Below are 19174 nucleotides of genomic sequence, written 5' to 3' on the forward strand. Positions count from 1 at the left end.
TATAAGGCGCACCGGATTATAAGGCGCACCTGATTATGGATGAATGACCAGCAGGGGGCAGACCTGTGCACAGCTCAAGGCAGCTGTTGTTTGTAAGTACGGTTCATATATAAGGCGCACTGGACTATAAGGCGCACCTTTGATTTCTGAGAAAATCAAAGGATTTTTTGTGTGCCTTATAGTCCGAAAAATACGGTACAGAGTAGGATATTACTTCCTCATTCTCTTACTTTTAGTAATGTCCTAGGAACATATAATACATATATATAATAAATGTATATACAATGTATACTGCACATATACATATAATACACATATAATGTATATACAATATATACTGTACATATAATACATATATATTTCCAATACCATTTAAAATGTTGTAGTCTCGCTCGCTGTTGCATCACATATATCTCATTATATATGTATATATATACTCAGTACAGGAGCTATGAGTCACCGTAGGATTGACCTCGCTAGGGGGACGTTTTTTGTTTATGGTTTATTTTGTTAGTTGTCATGGCAGCCAGACACATCCTGGTTGATCGCCTAGATAGATAAAGCTGCTGTTGTGTATAATGCACGGACAAACTTAGAATATTCTTAGTATCAAAAGATTCCAATGTGATTTCCCTCTGGAGGACTAGAAAAGAAACTAAATACAATTTAAAAAATTTGAAAAAAAAAAACCATATGTTTGATATCGCCATGAGCATAATAATAAAAAAAAACTCACATAACCTCTGTAGTGTGAATACTGTAAAAAAACACACTATTGGGAGCACTCTATTTCCTCGTGCTAAAAGTCATCACTTTGTTTCTTTAACCCCTTAAGGACACAGCCATCTTGTAGCTTAAAGGACACCTGTCATCAGGTCTCTGCCACTAGTCCTGTCACCTCTACCTGTTGGAGCAGATCACAAGGATCCATCCCAGCCTTTATCTAGTTATTTCATACATTATTCATTGTAAAATCATAATTTCTTTATTATGTAAATGAGGCTGGTCACATGGTCAGAGGCAGTGATGTCACTGCTGTTACCCCTCCCCTCTCCTCCCCCTGCTCATGTCTGTGTGTAATGTATAGTAAAGCATTGCTAGTGTGTGTGCTGCATCTGCTGACATGCTGCATCCTCCTAATATACAGGTGACAGACACAGACATCAGCTACACAAGTACCTGACATGTTCTGCTATAACATGGCTGCCTGGAGCTGTTGTATCTCTCCTATACACACACAGGCAGCAGGGGGCGCAAGCACCAGAAAGCACATGGAGGAGCCATTATACCATTATACCTCACATCCCCATTAGACCAGCTAGGGATCATTAGTCCGGGTCTCCGTACTGGACAGCGGGAGGGTTACTCTACACTTGGGTATACCCACTGTATTACACCCAAGGGACATCTTGTCACTATAGGTTGTCCTGTTGTTACTATTTCCAAAAAAGCATTTTCTGCCAGAAATCCCTCTGATGGATCCTAGTAAGGAGGAAACGCGTCAGGGAGGGGGGATGCTGGGTGATTAGAACAGGGTACAGTTTGGTACTGCCCTTGTAAGGGCGGGAGCTTGCACGCCTGGGGTGAGAGGGACAGTGGGAGGTGTTGTTCATCATCCAACTGTTCCTCCTGCTACACTCAGGTATGTGCTTGGACCTATCCTGAGGCTCCCGGCCTTCTACGTACAGGTGACCACACAGCATAATGGTCGGACCAGCGGGAAACATTTCCATCAACTGGTACAAAGCGGCTGAGTGGGTAAGACCATAGCACGTTTCATATTGCCAGTGTATAGACCACATGACCTTTCCTGCTGGTGGATCTTAGTCTACCTGTTTTGTGTGTTTTTTCTTTTCCTCTTTGCATTTATCACGGATACAGGACACCATTATACATAGGTGTCTGAATATGTATTTTTTCCAGGTTGTTTGATTCGTCACTCACGGATGGGTGACATTTTTAACCAAACGAATTAAAGTTTATGAGTTTTATATGTTCACTGCCATGCTGGTAGAGATTTTGAATTTTCAGTGAACCTTGGATACACATCCTTGAGTTGGTTTAAAAATTTTCTTGCTTTTCATTATACCTGACACAATTATACAGGCTGTCAGTCATGTGTATAGGAGTATCTCATACACACAAGATGCAGGGGGCGCCAGCACCAGGAAGCACATGGAGGAGCCATTACACCATGATACCTCACATCATTATACAGGCTGTCAGTCATGTGTATAGGAGTATCTCATACACACAAGATGCAGGGGGCGCCAGCACCAGGAAGCACATGGAGGAGCCATTACACCATGATACCTCACATCATTATACAGGATGTCAGCCATGTGTATAGGAGTATCTCATACACACACAGACTACAGGGGGTGCCAGCACCAGAAAGCACATGGAGGAGCCATTACACCATTTTACCGCACACCATTATATAGGCTGTTAGTCATGTGTATAGGAATATCTCATACACACAGGATGCAGGGGGCGCCAGCACCAGGAACCACATGGAGGAACCATTATACCTCACATCATTATACAGGCTGTCAGGCATGTGTATAGGAGTATCTCATACACACAGGATGCCGGGGGTCCCAGCACCAGGAAGCACATGGAGGAGCCATTACACCATTATTCCGCACACCATTATATAGGCTGTCAGTCATGTGTATAGGAATATCTCATACACACAGGATGCAGAGGCCGCCAGCACCAGGAAGCACATGGAGGAGCCATTACACCATTATACCGCACATCATTATACAGACTGTCAGTCATGTGTATGGGAGTATCTCATACACACAGAGGCTACAGGGGGCACCAACTCCAGGAAGCACATAGAGGAGCCATTACATGATTATACCTCACGTTTTATACAAACTGTCAGTCAAGCATTGGGGGGTGTGGCTGTGCCTCCCACTCATGAATAAGCTGGATACCTCGAATATGCTAATGACTCACTGGACATTTCACAGGTCATTTGCATACAGCTTTAGGACCTCATTTCTTAGGTTTACAGGCATGTAGAGAGACAATGAAGGGATAGAGGCAATGAATTCTAATGGAAGTTTTATGAAAATATATTTAGTTTAAGGGGTTATTTTGCCTGACGGGTTCTCTTTAAGGCTCAGCCCCATTTTTTGGATTCTGACCTGCGTCGCTTTATATGGTTATAACTTTTGAACACTGTTACTGCGATTCTGAGACAGTTTTTTCCCCACATGTTGTGCTTCATTTTAGTGCTAAATTTTGGTTGATAAGTTTTGCGTTTATTTCGAAATCATTGCGAAATAAGTTGCCGAATAACATTTCCCATTTGTCTACTTTACATTTTCATCATTTTTTAAATGTCTGGATAATATATTTTGATGTTGCGCGGCTTACAAATCGAATAGCGCTCTTCTGGATTTTCAGAATTTACTCTTTTGCGGATAAATACAGTTTTGAATGAAATTTTACATATTTAACATCAAAACCCCCCTATATAACCAACACATTTTCAAATCTGCACCCCTCAAGCTATCAGAAAAAGCTTTTACGAAGATTGTTAACCCCTTGAGATCTTCATAGTAATTACATCAAAATGGAGGTGAAATTTAGAATGGTCAAAATGTACCGGTTATACGTTCATTTAGCCCTAAAATTTACATATTTCCAAAAGATAAAAAGAAAAAAACAATCTAAAAATATATTATCGAATTCCTCCCAAGTACAGAGACCCCTCACAGGTTGCTCTTACTTGTGTTATGGGGGCACAGCGAGGCGCAGAAGGGAAGGAGCGTCCTGCAGCTGCCAGGATTTTAGTTTTCTCATTGCCCCCTTTTGTAGGCTATAAAATTTTAGCTTTTCCGTTATTGGGGCCATGTGATGCCATTTGTTTTGCGGGATGAGATGCTTTTTCCAGTGTTACCATTTTGGGGTTGGTATCACCTATTGTTGAAAATGTAGGAACTTTTTTTTGAGGGCAGAAGTAGAAAATTCTGTACTGGATTTTTAACTCTTTTTTTTGGTGTTCCCCGTATAGCCTAATAATCCTGTTATCTTTATTCTATGGGTCGATACGATTACGGGGATACCAGACATGAATATTTTTTCTTACATTTTACTTAATTTGTCAAATAAAACTCTAATGTGGCATAACATTTTTGCTTTTTTGGCTATGGAGCTGGTTGATGGTTCGTTTTTTGCGGGACATGTTTTACTTTGCACCAGTATCATTCTGGAGTACATATGTTTTTTGATCACTTTTTATTGCATTTTTTGTGGGATTCAATAGGTAGAAATCATAATTTTTGGAGGGTTTATAACAGTTTTTTTTAACAGCGTTCATTGTGCGGGTTCAATAATTATCTAGTTTTATTCTAAGGGTCGTTAAAGACGCGGTGATACTATATATGTGGGGTTTGTGTTATGATTTAGACTTTTTTACTTAGTGTTATGTGTCGCTTTATATGTTATGGGGCTTAAGGGCATTTTTATTAATGTATTACTTTATTTTTTATTGAAAAACATGCATATGCACATGCATAGGCTGACACTCTGCCAGTAAGATAACGTCACAAACGCCATCTTACTGGCAGTCCCTACAGGCAGCTCTGGGGAAGGATTTTGGACCCACTTCTCTGAAAGAGCATGCCTGCTCCACTGGAGATCCTGGGTAACGAATATGCAAATAAATTGTAAAGTAGGGAAGTGGTTTGACTAGGTAAGAGGTCCTATCTGTAGGTCAGGAAGGAATATCTTCTCCTTATATAAATTGCTTTTGCAGGCCACCATTTCAGGCATACAGAGTGTGGCTATGCCAGCTCCACTGGGAATTCTGGGTAAGGAATATGCAAATAAAGTGCAGGTTTGCGTATATGAGAGGCCCTAGATATAGGTCAGGCAGGAATAACTTCTCCTTATATAGAGTCCATTTGGGTGGTACAGAGTCTTGAAGCCCAATCAATGCACACTTTAATAATGAATATACATTAGCTACTAGGACAGAGAAATGACTTTGAAGGCAGAATTTCTTCAGATTCAAGCTGTAGGCCCCTCAGTCATGATTTCCATGGTAAAGTAACTGCCAATTGTCTTTCTTATACGTTTATATTTTTCCAAATATTTACATAACTCATTTGCCTAATCTCGTGTAATGTGCTTGTAGCCTTGTTACTTGGCAGAGCACTTGACAGTCGTTTGGCAAACCACTAGGTGCGGATGAAGAGTTGTGTCGGTAACATCTGCCGGTGTCTCTCTCCATCTATCTGTCAGTACATAATAATTACAGTAGGTAGGTAGCTTGTACATTCAGATTCAAAGCAGGAAGGAGCAGGAGCTACTGTAGTAGGGCTGACAATGTGATGCACCATCCTGTACATCTACGCCAATTTGACCACTCCATGCCAGGCTCCCCTGAATCGAAGTCATCCGAGCCACCGATGCCTTGTACTTGATTTTAACTCATTTAATTTAATTTTGACCAAAGTTGAACCTTCACATCGCCTCCCATAGGTAACCCCACTCCACTCTGTTATATGCGTTCACGACATCCAGTGACAGGATGGTGGTCACCTTCTCCAAGCTCGATGTCCACTGATTTGCGCTGCAGAATTTGATGGCACTGTATAAATAAAGATTATTCCAATTTTTTTCCGAAAAAGCCTAAGTAAGTTAAAGGAAATCTGCCATTTGTTTTCATGCATTATGAAGCAAACATACCTTGAGAATGCTGTAGCTACACTGAAGCAGAAACATATCTTGTTTAATCTCTTGAGTGGTTTTGCTGAAAAAACATAATAAAATTATGATAATTAGACAGTTTAGGAAGCTGGGGCACATTTACTAAGGGTCCACATGGCGCATTTCCATCGGGTTTCCCGACTATTTCTGATTTGCTACGCATTGAGCAGGGGTTTTTGGCACACACGATCTGATTTTCATGCAATCGTGCCGACTTTCATGCGACACAAATCGGGGGGCGTGGCCATCGGACCACCCGACTTATTCGGACTGAGCGCGGGATTTAAAATTCAAAGTGTGTCGCAAGACATGCACTTACATGCACCAGGAAGAAGAAGGTGAACTCTGTTGGACCTCAGCGGGGAAGCGACACATGCAGTGTATTGGGCGCACGATCTTGTTGAATCGGCCGGACATCATCCTCGTCGGAAGGGTCCGGATTGGGGATCACAGGACCGGGTAAGTAAATGTGCCCCAATGTGTTTAAGCAACAGCAGCCAGCCTGCACCCAGCTTTCCCAAGGTCCTGAATTTTATAATTGTTTTTTCAGCAAAACCACTTGGTTCAGGGATTAAACAAGATATGTTTCTGCATCCGTGTCAATACAGCATTCTCAAGGTATTTTTGGTTTACAATGAATAAAAACAAATGATGGATTTCCTTTAATGTTTGTGCCTGAAGTTGGAATTTAAGGGGTTGTCCGAATGCTTTAAAAAATATATGCAGGTGGGGGCCTGTAAAAAAAATATAAACTTATACTTACTTTCTCCGGCTTTCCATGTGTCCCTCACCTGTATTCTGTTGAAGGACGTCTATGCCAGTTTTGCACATGAAAAGGTTGTAATATTTGCCCTTTATTCTTTGTAGTACCCTCCATACTGCATCCATTATTGAAAAGCCTGGGTGGAGATGATATTTTTGCTCAACCTTCACTTCACTGGTTTTCCTGTCTTTGGCACTTCTTGTTGCCTTTGTGGACTAACAAATGGACCTGCTGTGGGTTGAGTCATCCTGGCTACATGTACATTGTATACTATCTTGCAACGTTTAACCTTTCTTAAAATGAGCAATCACAATGACATGAATAGTGAAAGACTCCACCGCTATTATGAGTCGTCAGTGTTTGAAAACATGAAAAGTAAAATGTTTCATGTTCCGTTAGAAAAGACGCCAAAGCGTAAGATGATACTGAAAAGGAAAACCAAAACCAACAACTGAGAGTATAATCTGGAGCTGAATGTCTGTCACGCTAAATTACTCTACAGCACTGCACAACTCAATGGAGATAAGTGACTCGGAGCAAGGTTCAGTAACAGTTTACAATCGTTGTAGAGCGAAACGAAACTCTCTGTTTGTGTGGAGTTCTCAATGTTGTACCTAGCAAAGAGGGCAGTGCCCCTGGCTGCCACCATTACCCCTTGATGGTCTCACCCCCTTTGACCATGGGTCATGAGAACTGATTCTGGACACCTCTCTCAGGTGTGCACAACCCCTCACACATGTGACCTGTAGAGCCTCAGGTTCTGGTCCACACTCAGCTGCCCGCAAAAATCAATAAGTACTTTAGATCAGAACCTGGTCAGCGGGCCGCGGGTTGCAACCCACACCCAGTTGACCGAGAAAAAAATAATTTGTCAGCTACACCAATGCTTCACTGCAAAATTTAACGAATTATACACACTAAGCACCCACATGAACTATATATACTCTGTGCCGCCTTGTGAATTACATACAGTGCCCACTTAATGAATTTCCATACTGGGCCCCCTCATTATATACACTACCCCCAATATATTTACATAATGTGCCCCCTCATAGCTTTATATACTACCCCCTTCATGAATTTAGATAATGCCCCCCATTATATACACTTCCCCCTTTCTGAATTGTATATAATGCCCCATTTCATGTATTTAGATAATGCCCCCCTTCATTATATATACTGTCCCACTTCATGAATTACATAATTACCCCCCCCCCCCGCTATTATATACACTGCCCCGACCCTTCATTAATTTAGATAATGGGCCCCCCTCATTATATACACTTCCCCCCCATTCATGAATTGTATATACTACCCCCATTCATGAATTGTTTATACTACCCCCATTCATTAATTTAGATAATTACCCCCTCCATTACGTACAGTGCCCCCACCCTTTATGAATTTCAATAGACGGCCCCCTTATTATATACACTGCGTCCCCTCCCCATGAATTGTAAATACTACCCCCTTCATTAATTTAGATAATGGGCCCCTCATTATAAACGCTGGGTCCCCTCTCTATGTTGCAAAAGAAAACAAAATTGTACTCCCCTGCCTTGTCCTGTCTTTTAGGTTCGGCTGATTGTGCCTCCAGATGGGAAGGGATGCGCGCCGCACGATAACGTCATGATGTGGCCGCGCACCGGGGTCAGAGTGTGACGTGTGCCAGGAAAGCTCCCGGCTGCGTCATGTCGTCATCGAGTGCAGCCTGTAGTCAAGACACTCGAGTGGACAGAAGCCCCTCCAATAGAAATGCCAGCTCAACCCTGCATACTGCAGATGCCCAGGGGCCCTCTTGAGGTCGTGGGGCTCTGGGCAATTGCCCAGTTTGCCATGGGTTACCGCCAGGCCTGCCAAGCTGTATCAGGACCCAGAGAAGAGCGACGCCAAGAGCTAGAGAAGTGAAGTGAGTAGTGAACAGCAGACCAGTCCTCACTACTCCCTGGTCCACTCCTGCTCCGAGTTCCACTCTGTTATGGGTCCTGATGGCGGCTCATACAAAAAGTTTCAGGCCAGATGGGTCACACAGTAGTAGCAGTGTGCCACAGGACACAAAAGATGAACAGTATGGGTATTATACTTCCCTTGTCCATCACCAGTATTATAGTTTTCTCTTAGGTTTCCAGATTTAGTGTTTGTTCTGTTGATCTCCTTTACTAGTTCCTGCTCTGAAGGTCTCCTGTAGTAGTGTCTGTTTTTACATGTCTGGGGGTCTCCAGTATTATACGTCTGCTCTGGGTGGGGTTTCTCCATTATTATTTGCTTCATGTGATATCCTTTATTATTGTCTGGTTTGAGCATTGTATTTATTGTCTGCTCTCTACTATTTTCTATATTGTTTATATTCTATAAGCTCGGACAGACCATATTTTTGAACTGTTGCACGTGATCAGGCTGGAGTAACCTGATTGTAATGTCAATGTTTGTCCATACTTTGTTCTGGACATCGCTGTACGACTAAAGAGCAGTTGACATCCACGTGTCTGGTATTACCGTACTCAGAAGAAGCAAGGCAAAAATTTTCAGATGTACATTTTCCTCAAATTCCTTCAGAATTTGTCCATTTTAGGGCTAAATGAAAATAATCTTATTCAAAAATTGAAATTTCAAAATTTTCAATCCATTTTTGTTTGCTTCCAGAGAAAGATTTAAAGGGTTAACAGACTTCTCAAATGCTGATTTGAATAGTTTGAGATGTTAGGTTCATAAAATGGTGTTACTTGTGGGGGTATATAGTACACACGCCTTTATAGAGCACTTCCAAAATGAATTGGTCACAAAAAATGTAGCATTTTTCAAATCTCTTGAAAATCTGAGAAGTTGCTACTAAAACTTGAAACCTTCTCAGATCCGTAAAAAAAATGGAAATGTAAAACAAATTATGGAAATAAGAATAAGACCAATGGCAAAAGGTTTCTACAAAAAAAAATTGTGGTATGACTTTTTGTCTAAAAAGTATAACATTTGAAATTTGAAATATGTCATTTTTTAAAAAATGTTTCCTAAATTATTGAATTTTTACCCCCCAAAAAAGAAACTGATCACCGAAATGATAATACTACCATAAACTACAATATCTCACGAGAAAACCATCTGAAAATCACAAGGATAGCTTAAAGTGTTGAAAAGTTATTACCACAGGAAGAGAAACTGATCAAATTTTAAGAAAAAGGTCTGAGCAGTAACTTAAAAAACGGCTGCGTCATTAAGGAGTTAACAGGACTTTGCGTATCAAACTCCCAAATGGCCCTTCAGCTCCCATTGAGTCCCCAATGGCTCTCAAGGATTCCTTATCAAAAGAAAGGATGAAGAGATGTGCTGATAGAGGCAAGGATCGCTACAAAAAGCTAGTAATAAATGTGGGAGATTGGGTCCTAGTTAAGAGGTTGAGACCAAGTGACAAACTGTCCTCCCCATATTATCCTGAACCCTTTCAAGTGACTCAGGTCAAAGGTACCATGATCACCGCGCAACATCATGGTCATCAGGTTACAAGGAACGTGTCCCATTTCAAAAAGCTTGAAGGATATGATCCAGGAGTAGCCAGTCCAGAGCTGGACGAAGATGATTTTATTCCAGACACAAGTGTGCTCCATAGTCCATCGCCGGAGTTGAGATCGGTTCCTGTTTCAACAACTCCACCAACATCTGACTCAGAAAACTCTCAAAGCAGCCCTTACAGTGGCCAAGCTCAACGCTATCCTAACGGAATTGAACTGTTGGATTTACGGTCAATATAAGTGCCATGTTTGTGTTTTTTTTATAATTTTTGTAAGGAGGGGAGGGATGTGATGTTGTCATACGTGTTCTGCTAATATGTTTACTGCCAATGTGTTTTGCATGTTCTGCCTAGTAACAGTGATGTACTGAGGAGGAGGAGCAGTCTGGTCTGGGGCAGTTGTTACAGACAGAACAGAAGCATGGAATAAAGTTGTCTCTGAGTCTGCAGTCCAGTGATCCGGTGTCAGTTCCTTCTACATCATACGGGTTCCTACCACAACATTACACTCACCTGGTTAGACTGGCAGCACCAGAAACTTAAAAATACCATCAGGAAAGTGTTATTTTTTTCTTTTTCACGAGACCTCTCCCCTCCATGGGGTTTGCTAAAGTGTTAAAATTGCAGCATAATGATGAGTATTCTTGAGATTTTAAATATTGAAAAAATATAAGAAAAAATGAACCACGCTATGATGTGGCTACCGGTTGTCCTGACCACATTGACCATTTCTTCTAATATTTGCCAAGAATTCTGCACCAGATGGGTGGGGGAGCATTTTCTGCCATGTTGAAGAGGAACTCTTTGTGAAGAAATAAAGAGGCATAAAACCACAGGGCAAATGCTACAATTATATTTTATTAGAAAAGTCTAAGCCATTTTTACAACTGGCCACTGATTTAAAAAAAAATATTTACAATCTTGCCAATTTTTTTGTGCCTGTAATTATATACAATAATCTCAAAAGTCCCTCTAAGCAAGGTTGTCAGTGCAGGGGCCACATCTGTACCCATTGCGGTGCCAATTGGTATTTTTCTTAATTATACTGAAGAATTCCAGATTATCCTCCAAATTAACAAAGAATCATTGTTATGTTCCTTAAAAAATGATATATCTGCCATTTTATAGGGCTTCTGGAAGTATGTACAGGCGGTCCCCTACTTAAGAACACTCGAATTACAGACAACCCCTAGACCTCTGGATATTGGTAATTTATTGTACTTTAGTCCTAGGCTACAATAATCAGCTGTAACAGTTATCACATGTGTCTGCAATGAAGATTTACTGTTAATCCTGGTTCTTATGACAACCCAACATTTTTAAAATCCAATAGTCATAGAGACCCAAAAAAGTTCTGGCTGGGATTACAATTATAAACTATACAGTTCCGACTTACATACAAATTCAACTTAAGAACAAACCTACAGACCCTATCTTGTATGTAACCCGGGGACTGCCTGTATAGTATTTAATATATCCCTGTTTTATTGCTACTTTCATTGGGGCTTATTTACTAAGGGTCGCGGATCGCATTTTCGTTGGACTGTTCGACGGTTTCGGGATTTGTGCAGCTTTGACAGGTATGTAACAGGTGTCTGCACTGGGATTGTGTCATACATGATCGGATTGTGGCGTAGCTGCGCGGCTTTCATGCGACAGAAAACGTGGGGCGTGCATTCGGACAATCTGACTGATCCGGACTGAGCGCGGGATTTAAGATTCAAATTGTGTCGCAAGATCAAGTACTTACATGCACCAGGAAGAAGAAGGTGAACTCCAGGGACCTGAGCGGGGAAGCGACACATGCAGGATATCGGGCGCATGATTCTAGTGAATCGCGACACAGTGCATTATACACGGACAATGCACTTTCTGTGAACTCCAGCGGACAGGTAAGTAAATGTGCCCCATTATTTTGGGATCTCTACTGTCAGGTGGGTCGGGTCAGGTTCCAGCATCTGACATGAGAATCTGTTCAGTACAATTTGGGTTGTTTCATGTACACTGGAGCAGTGCTGACCAATGGATACCTGTATATATAGTTATCTTAGGGCTCATGTTCAGGAACGTGTATATTGTCTGTGTATTGGGGTCCATAAGGCAAATCGAGCCCCGCGGACTGCACACTTTGCAAAGGACGTAAGTCCATGTACTACATAGAAGTATGGGGCAATAACTTCTTGTCTGCGGGCCACACTGCAGTGTTGGCACTGTAACAGTTAATACAGTGCTGGCGCTGAAGTCCAGCACTAGACATTATATCATATTTTGATATGTGTGCAGTCCCTGAGGCTGGGCCGGTATCTACAGACTGCACCAGATAATGTGCATGATCCTTTAAATGGTTGTGGTCAAAGGTCCCCTATAAGTTACAGAGAATTTCATGTGCGTTTGTATCAATGGCCACTAAAAGGGTTGTCTGGTATAAAATCCCTGTTATACTCACTGGGAGTGACTAACCAGTGATTGGCCACTGTGGTCATGTGTACAGAGGAAGGGATCGGCTCAAAGGAATCGCTGGACTGGTGCACTCCTTTATATATATCATATGTGCTGTAGCTCTCCTGCCTCTTACCTGTCCTATATTCCTGTTCTCATAGTATGTTAAAGTTTTAATGTTACACTGTTTTATAAAGTAAAACAATAGATTCCGGTAACCATTGTATATATCACTAACCTCCAGGTGACATTGTTGTGTGAAATAACTCAAAAAGAAACTTGTGTTTTTGGTTCTGATGACCCATCTCAGATATAGGTCATCAATATGGGATTGGTGATGCAATAGGATAAGGGATGGGGTCCAAAACCTGGGGCCTGATCAGAACTAAACAGGTAACTGGATCCACTGAACATTGGTGGTGGTGAAACCTATGAGCTGCCATATTGCTGTAATGTGACGGTGTAGCCTGAATGTGTCAGGAAGGGACTGGGACTTAGCAACCAGCATGGACCAAATACTGGAACAAAAACACATAGTCACACACAGATATTTTATCTAGCAGGAAAGAAGAACCTGAAGGAGAAACACATTGAAGGGGAATTTATGAAAGTTTTCCTTCCAGTTTTCTTGGGAAACAACTTTTTGACACTTGCCCTACTCCAACATTTTATATTCTGTGCTTATGACTTTTGAAAGATGTTGTGGGATCAAGTCTGGCCAGAAATCCCCGGACTTAGAGATTTCTTACTTCTTGACTTGACTTCTAGCTCAGGGACTGGGACCTATGGACAGAATTAAAAAGAGGTTGGGGCCTATTTATAAATCTAGTGCGTCTTCTACCAAAAGGCGGAATTCCTAAGATGACGTTCTTTATAAATCCCCTCACTGGGGCAGATTTACTTACCCGGCCCATTCGCGATACAGTGGCGCGTTCTCTGCGCTGGATTCGGGTCCGGCTGGGATTCATTAAGGTAGCTCCTCCGCCGTCCACCAGGTGGCGCTGCTGCGCTGAAGAGCATCGGAACGCACTGGAGTTCACCGAGCCGGGCTGAGTGAAGGTAAGTGCAAGCTCCGTGACAGATTTTTTTTTTTAAATGCGGCGGTTTTTCCGAATCCGTCAGTTTTCGTTCGGCCACGCCCCCCATTTCCGTCGCGTGCATGCCAGCGCCGATGCACCACAATCCGATCGCGTGCGCCACAATCCCGGGGCAATTCAGGGGAAATCGGCGCAAATCGAAAATATTCAGGTAACACATCGGGAAAACGCGAATCGGGCCCTTAGTAAATGACCCCCATTGTGTTAAATTCAGTGCAAATTCTTAGAACTTGGATCATCCCGGTGTCATGCCACACCCTTAGGCCTTGTCTTAGACATAACACTGATTCCCCGCAATTTTCAACAATTTTTACATACATCAGTAGCACAGTAGTCCACATTTATCAAAAACAGTGCAGTCTGTGCTATGTGCAGTTACCTGTGTATTGGGAAGGGGGCGCCAGATTCAGGATTGTTGCACATTCTCCATGAGTCTGGCGCCTCCTGCACTGCCCCGACAGAGTGCACCACTTTTTTTTTTTGGTGTACTTGTAACATTTCTGTGAGACTTTGCATGTTAAATGTCACGCACGGACCGACTGAGCACCGGAACGCCCCCTTCAATGCCAAAATTTTGGGTATAGTGCAGCCGCGGCACAAATATGGCGCTGACATTTTATAAATACCTGTGCAAGCAGTTTGCACTGAAAAGAACATGCAAAGTCCTCAGGGGCTTTAACAATTGTGGGCCAATGAGACTACAAGAAACCGTGTAAGGAATATGCAAATACGTTTTTTAGGCTGTGGAACAGAACACTATGGGGAAGATTTATCAAGCAGTCTGAAAGTCAGAATATTTCCAATTGCCCATGGCAACCAATCACAGCTTCCCTTTAAAATATTCATGAACACTGGTGAAATGAAAGCTGAGCTGTGATTGGTTGCCATGGGCAACTGGAAATATTCTGACTTTCAGACTGCTTGATAAATCTGCCCCTATGCCTCAGTGTTATCTCCAAATACTTATCCCCTTCCTCCATCAACGTTAGACTTTCAGGCAGTCTAAAAATAGGACATGGGATAAAAGCCAAACCTGTAGGTCTCTTCCAAAAAGACAGAGACTCCAAACTGTAGATAGCGGGAGCACAAGCTTTCCTGAAATGTGGTATTGCCGTAGAGGTACTGCCTTATTTAGGGCAGCACTGGAGGCATAGCTTCACTTTGAAGTCTCCGGGGAGCACATATGGCCTGCAAATAATGTGAATCAATTTAGGAAATCAATGAAAGATACTGATGTTTTATCTCAGCTATTTATTACACATAAGGAGAAGCGTTACAATCACATTACATGATGCTTTTCCCAGATATATCTCCAAAATACACTGTTGTGTTATACACAGGTTACAATCACTCACACAAGTCCTACACCCCAGTGGGACTTGAGGCTTCACCTTTGTTCTCAAATTGGAGACATTTTTAGATGAAAGTATTTTTGAACTAATGGAGGAAAGTGAAGAACCTTGAGGAACACAGCTCCATGCCGATATTACCCCTGGTCAGTCCAGAACCCAGGACTCCAGCACATTTACTGCCTATTGATACATACATGGTATTTGTAGTTACTTACATTATATATTATATCATATGGGCCATTAAAAACATATATACATTTTTTTTTAAAAATAACAATTTTTTGCCATGTTGGTATATTGTTCATGAAATATTGTGTTCTGTTCACGCTTCCATCAGAGATTTTATTGTATTTTATGGAAAGTACATGGGAACTCCATGAACCCTATTACCAATCAGTGGGATTCATCTAGGATATTTGGTGGAACAAAAACATGAAAAAAAAAAAGATTTCAAGTGTAACTCCAAAGTTACTGACAAAAAGTAGTTTTAGAACAGCTGAAGAGAGACTTTGCTAACAATTCCATCGATAACTGTATCATGCTGCTGGCTCCTTTCTAGCCGGGTTTATATAAAATTAGATTCATATTCAGCTATTCCTGATGTGGGTGGGCACTTCCTGGTTGTGACATCAGCTCAGGGCAATGAAGCCAGAAGAGGAGAGCATGTTTTTAATTGGCCGATCTGAAGCATGTGATGAGTTACATGCTTGTGACATCATTACAGGTCCTTTGCATCAAACTAAGTACTTTCAAATGATGCAGGGCAGCTCATTTGTAATTGGCCGGCCTAAAGCATGTGATGAGTCGCACAATTGTGACATCACTACAGGCCCTACAGACCATCTCAACAAGCCTCTTGTTGTCTCTAACTGTACTAAACAGTTTTTCATGGCAACCATAAAGCATGGCAAATGGAAATTAGCCTGGGGGGCAAGGTAAAACCTCTGCTAGCAGTTAAACACCTGCAGATAGCTTATTCTAGTAATTTAGAGAATTGCTTATTTTTGCTTAGTGCAGAGTTAGGAAAAAGTTTTTTTACAGTTGTACTTTAAGTATGAATGAAACATTAATAAAAAATGTTTTGGGGATAACATTTTCAGGACTTAGTTAATCAATATTAGATGTGGTTCCACACCTAGGACCCCCACCAATCAGCAGCTCAAAATGGTAGTTCAGATGAGCAACTCATCCCAGGCCTGTGATGTCACATTCACCAGTCACATGACCTGTTTGCTGCTTAGTCTTATTAAAAGGGAACCTGTCATCAGGATCACACTTTACATGATATGACAATATCCCTTAGACCTTTAGATGCCAATTCCCAATATGATTTTATCATTAACATTACTGCTTCCACTCACTTTTAAATTAGTTAAAATATATGTGGCTCACTGCCAACAAACTGCATTGAGTGATGGTCACCTGTTAAAAGGCTTCAATCATCATCATTATCCTCTCGGCTCTGCTAGCTCTTCTTTCTTCCTCCCTTCTTCCCTCTTTCTCATGCAGCCCTGAGTTGACCTCAGCTCACATCTGCAGGAGGGAGAAGGGAGAAGGAAGAGGTAGCAGAGCAGGACTCACAACCTCGTATCAGGAGCCCCTGTGACTCCAAGCAGTGTGCTGGCAAGGAGCCAGGTGTTTTTTTTAAATACTTTTACAAGCGAGTAGAAGCAGTAATGGTAATTAAAAGTCTGATTGAAAAATAGTTTAAAAAGTCTATGGGAAAATGGCAGGTGAAAATATGTGATCCTGGTGATAGGTTCCCTTTTAAAGAATGGGACTGAGCTGCAATACCAAGCACAGCCACTATGCTTGGCAACCAATCTCTTCAAACAGCTGATAAGTGGGGTGACCACCTCCATTGACTGGAAATTCATGACATTTGCAAAAAAAAAAAAATTGCAGTATAAAAAAATCCCATTTTGCTATATGGAGTGCATCCATATAGCTGCATGGTGGTCCTCATGGTGGTCCTCGTGGTGGTATGATCCCATGGTTATCAATAGGTACTGTACCATGTATCCGTGTAATACAGATCCATAATACAACCAAGTGCAAAGGGAATCATCTAGTAGACCCAAGGTCCAACCATGAATGAGGGGTTGTCTGAGGTCCCCTCTATGCACTGGAACTGTTCAATATTTAGAGCTCTGTAGAACACAATGGAGGGCATTTATTATATGTTTTGTGCCATTTTTTTGGCAGACTTTTTTTTTTTTTTGTTGCTGCGCCTTGTGCACCATATTTATGATGTGTCGGTGCCACAATTTAGCAGCTTTTCCGACACTCATCTATTTTTTTTTTGGCGTTCAATTTTGGCACAGCAACTCAATCCCAACACTTTTTCTGAACTTCTAGTTTCCTGACACTTTTTTGGTGTAAAATCAGACCAACAAAAAGCACGTCAACCAACTTCTAAACCCTACATGAAGGTGGCTTGTCATTTCTAATGGTCGTTTGTTCTTCTTACAATATTCCAAATACATTAAGGATAAGCTACAATACAACAGGGCAAATGACTGCCAAAATTGGGTGCCAAAAAACAACACCTAGTGTCAAAAATAAAGAATGCCCCCCAATGGGAGGAATTGTGTGAGATGGGGAATGTTGCAGGCCATAGCAGTATTCTACTCCAGGCCCGGGCGTGGAATAGAATTCAAACAGTCGTACAACTGAGCGTCCATTATTCCAAGTAAAGGGAGCCTCTTAGTATATCGGGTGGATGGTGTGCTGGCAGGGGCAAAATAACGACTGGTGCACAATGCGACCAGTCATGATAAATATCCCCCAAAATATTACATGGTTGCTAGTGCCAGGGCAAAAGTCTACAAGGCTTTCCATAAAGTGATATTTCTGTACTTTTAAATTATCTATCAGTCTATCCACTGGAAAAATTGATAATCAGTGGAGGTCCAACCACTGGGACCTCTAGCGATTATGGGAATCAGGATCCCTTGTATCCTCAGATGAATAGTACAACAGGTCACACATGGACACCAACTCTACTCACTTGTATGGGAGCTTTGTATTCAATAGCTTCATAGAGAATGAATGGAGTTCTCATTCTTGTGATCGATGGGAGACCCAATGGTGAGATTTCTATCCATCAGTAAGTTCTGCCTTATTCTGTAGGTAACACATTTTGGAATACTCCTTCATTTTCTAGCTTTAAAGGCGACAAGTAATTGTTCCATCATGCACAACCCAACCCATCTACTTCACATACTGTTACAACTACCGAAAGTGAAAAATAAGTCAATATCTAATGCTGAATGACTGACAAAAGGATGAATTTTTTTTCAAATATGTCCTTTTCCCCTGGGTGAGTATTAAGAGTATAGAAGAACATCAGCTTTCACCGAAGCTTAACCTGACATAGGTCAGCTTGTCATGACAAGATCAGTCCCATCTGGTAGATCAGCTTTAAAGTCAAGGTCACAAAGGTACAAAATCTGCGATAAGAAGAAGCAGAAGGCAAAGAGCAACGAAGAACCAAGTATTCCACAGAATCTATTGTGGAGAACATCCAATATGGTTTTGATTAATTGGTGGAATCTCATTCAATGACACGGCAGCATAGTTGGGGTTTGGATTGGGGTCAAAATTGGTGTTGGTGTCAGGGTTGATGTTACTGCATCCTCTACACGAAGGTGCAAATTTTTGGACCCACCTGTCAAAAGGAATAAACAAAAAAGAATGAGGTCCAATCATTGGCACATTCCCATTGACATTGACACAGTGAGGTTCCTTCCTCTTACTCATATATACAATATCTAACATAAGTGAGTGTGCCTCCCACATCTTTAGAAATATTTTATTCTACCCTTTCCCAGGACAACACAAAAGATGCTTCTAAAATATTGTAAATTTGGTTTCCATCTCTTCATAAAAACCCAATGCGCTAGTGTTTCGTAATGTGGGATAAGCCTTCAAATACCCCTGTGAGATATACAACCTCTGTATATGAACCAAGACGTAATGTTTTTTTTTTTTTTCGCGAAGCCATTGACCGAATGAGGCTTCATGCCGGTTCAGTTTCCTGCCCTGGGTGGGGTACAGGCACTTTTTGGCACCCCACATGTCACAGTTGCTATATCCTTCCCTTGAAGAATCCATATAAGACACCATCAAGGAAGCAGAGTTTCCAGCAATGGTAATAATAATGATACAATACACTTCTCCTAGTGCTACAATACTGTCTCATCATCCAATATAAGTTCATGAAATGTAAAATGTAGACATTACCTCTTAAATGTTGGGCAGAACCCGTACAATAACCCAAATACAAGTC

This window comes from Engystomops pustulosus, chromosome 6 (assembly GCF_040894005.1).
Source record: "Engystomops pustulosus chromosome 6, aEngPut4.maternal, whole genome shotgun sequence".
Lineage (NCBI taxonomy): Eukaryota > Metazoa > Chordata > Amphibia > Anura > Leptodactylidae > Engystomops > Engystomops pustulosus.